At 53.2% G+C, this 3,287-nt stretch overlaps 1 protein-coding gene across 1 annotated transcript in view; it reads right to left on the minus strand.

Annotated features, from left to right (window-relative positions):
- Positions 1-3,287, minus strand: part of PIAS4 (protein inhibitor of activated STAT 4) — a 20,895-nt gene that overhangs the window by 17,298 nt on the left and 310 nt on the right. The gene's annotated exons all lie outside the window — the stretch shown is intronic.

Here is a 3,287-nt window from a genome sequence, read left to right on the forward strand (position 1 = left end):
CATAGGCACCAAACTGCACAAAAATCACTTCAACAAAACCCACCAGGATAGGCACCAAATTACACAAAAATTCCTGACAGACAAACACCAGGATAGGCACCAAATGACACAAAAATCACTTAGAGAGATGCTCCAAGTGAGAGATGCTCCCTGGAGACAGGGCAGCTGGAAGCAGAAGTGCCCACAAAGGCCTCGAGCAGCAGGTCCCACGTGCAGAAGAGCACAGGAACTCCTTCAGCACCCAGGCTCGAGGCACCCAAACCTCCCAGGAAGAGAATTCCCTCCCTCCTCTGGGAAGAGAATTCCAGGGAAAATTTCCTCCCCACTGGTGTTGGCATAAGGCAGAGGAAGGGAATCAGTGGGAGCTGGGTGGAAGGTGAGGCTCAAGCGAACCGGGGTCACCAGTCCTGGATTTCAGGAATGGGCAAAAAAACCCCTCCAGAATCTCTCCAGGATCTTTGGGAACATCCCCTTTTTTAGAGGATGGAAGGATATTAAGATGGTATTGACCTGGAGAGGTTGGATCCATGGGCTGGTTCCAAGGGGATGAGGTTCAACCAGGCCAAGGGCCGGGTCCTGCACTTTGGCCACAACAACCCCCGGCAGCTCCAGGTTGGGGACAGAGGGGCTGGAGAGCAGCCAGGCAGGAAGGGAGCTGGGAGTGGGGATGGACAGGGAGCTGAACAGGAGCCAGAGTGTGCCCAGGTGGCCAAGAAGGCCAATGGATCCTGGCCTGGCTCAGGAACAGTGTGGCCAACAGGTCCAGGGAAGTGATTCTTGCCCTGGACTCAGCACTGGTGAGGCCACCCCTGGAGTGCTGTGTCCAGTTCTGGGCCCTCAGCTCAGGAAGGACATTGAGGGGCTGGAGCAGGTCCAGAGGAGAGCAACGAGGCTGGGGAAGGGACTGGAGCACAAGTGCTGTGAGGAGAGGCTGAGGGAGCTGGGGCTGTTCAGCCTGGAGAAGAGGAGGCTCAGGGGAGACCTCCTCACTCTCTGCAACTCCCTGACAGGAGGGGGGAGCCAGGGGGGGGTTGGTCTCTTTTCCCAGGCAACCATCAGCAAGACAAGAGGGCTCGGTCTGAAGCTGTGCCAGGGGAGGTTTAGGTTGGATATCGGGAAGAAATTCTTTGCAGAGAGGGTGCTCAGCCATTGGAATGGGCTGCCCAGGGAAGTGGTGGATTCTCCATCCCTGGAGGTTTTTAAGCTGAGACTGGATGTGGCATCAGTGCCATGGGCTGGGAACCACAGCGGGGTTGGATCAAGGGTTGGACTTGATGATCTCAGAGGTCCCTTCCAACCCAGCTGATTCCATGATTCTGTGATTCAAGAGAGCAGAGTGTTCCCAGAGAACATCTCCAAGCCCCACGTGGGTGCTGTGCCAAGCACTCCATGATCCCAGCCAGGAGCTGCCTTGGTGGCTCCCTGGAATTCTCAATTCCGGCGTCGGATAAGCGAGAAAACCCATCTCAGCCTCCCAAAATTCCCCCTCTCTGTGGGAATTCAGCCCTGGAAGCATCAGCAGATTTAAAGGCCAGGTTGTGCCACACTTCCCAGCAGGTTAAAAACCAAATTATTCCTGTTAATTATTCCATGGTTACAGCTTGGACAGGTTGGTGTCGCAGTTCCCTGGGAACCAAACAGCCTTAAAATTGCCAAAAAAAAAGAAAAAAGAGCTTATAAAGTACATGGGTTTGAAAATTTAAGCTGCCCTGGAAATGCACTTGATAGATATCCACACATATTCACCCAATATCCTTCCTGGTTTGTGAGGAAATATGGGATTTCAAGAAGAAATCCCAGTTAAAAAACAATCCAGCAGCAAAGATCCAGCAGGTCTCTCTTCCCTGCTCTTAAATTCAATAATTATATAAAAAAAAAAAGCACAAAAGTCAGTTTTCTGTGGAATTTACAGTAGTCTTATAATTTCCTGGAATAAACCAGCTACAGGTTGTTATTATTATTTTAATTAAGAAAGCTACAGCTGATTGCAGAGATGTTTAACAGCCACTTTTAGATGTGTGGGAATTAAGACTGGAGAGAAAAATGCCATTTGATTTTCTCCTTTTTCATTAAAAATATGTCATTTCATCTGCAAAGCCCAAAGCTGGAGTTAAAATCTCTGGGAGTCGTGACGTGTCCCAAAATATCTTGGATGAAGGGGGGGGAAAAAAAAAAAGGAACTAAAGAGAAAAGGGGTTTAACTGCCAGAAAATCAGGATTCCAGAGCTCTGGATTCGTGGGGCTGCTCCATCAGATCCCACCTGGGAAATCCTGGAGAAATCCAGGGGTGACTTCCCAGGGAATTCTTCCCAAGAAATGCTTCCCAAGGAACAATTCCAGAGGTGTCTTCCCAGGGAATTCTTCCCAAGGAATGTTTCCAGGGGTGACTTCCCAGGGAATTCTTCCCAAGGAGTGCTTCCAGAGGTGACTTCCCAGGGAATTCTTCCCAAGAAATGGTTCCCAAGGAATTCTTCCCAAGAAACACTACCAGGGATGACTTCCCTGGGAATTCTTCCCAAGGAATGTTTCCAGGGGTGAATTCCCAGGGAATTCTTCCCAAGGGATTCTTCCCAAGGAACGCTTCCAGGGGGGACTTCCCAGGGAATTCTTCCCAAGGAACGTTTCCAGGGGTGAATTCCCAGGGAATTCTTCCCAAGGAACACTACCAGGGATGACTTCCCAGGGAATTCTTCCCAAGGAGTGCTTCCAGAGGTGACTTCCCAGGGAATTCTTCCCAAGAAATGCTTCCCAAGGAACGATTCCAGGGGTGACTTCCTAGGGAATTCTTCCCAAGGAACACTACCAGAGATGACTTCCCAGGGAACTCTTCCCAAGGAATTCTTCCCAAGGAACGCTTCCGGGGGACACTTCCCAGGGAATTCTCCCCAGGGGACACCCCCCAGCCGCTCCTTCAGCACCGCCTGTCCCGGGATGCTGCGGGGAGGTACCGACCGGTCCCGGGCGCTTCCCCCGCACCCCCGGCGGGACACGGGGAACCCCCGGCTCCCACAGGGGTGCCCGAGCACCGGGATCCCGAGGGAAAACAGGGATCCCGAGGGATAACCCGCTCCCTTCCCGCGGCATTCAAGAGGCGGCAGGAGCCGCCTTGGGAACAGAAGACGAGCGCCGGCAGGAATTGGCTTCACCCCCTCACGGAGGGCCCTCAGGGCCGCCCCGCACCGGGCACCGGGCGGGGGGCGCGGGGGCAGCACCTGCGCTAATTAATCCCGCGAATTAACAGCCGGCGAGGTCAGCCCAGCCCCGCAGGGATTGCCGGCGGCGCCGCG

This window comes from Corapipo altera, unplaced genomic scaffold (genome assembly GCF_003945725.1).
Source record: "Corapipo altera isolate COAL_440 unplaced genomic scaffold, ASM394572v1 96, whole genome shotgun sequence".
NCBI classification, from domain to species: Eukaryota; Metazoa; Chordata; class Aves; order Passeriformes; family Pipridae; genus Corapipo; species Corapipo altera.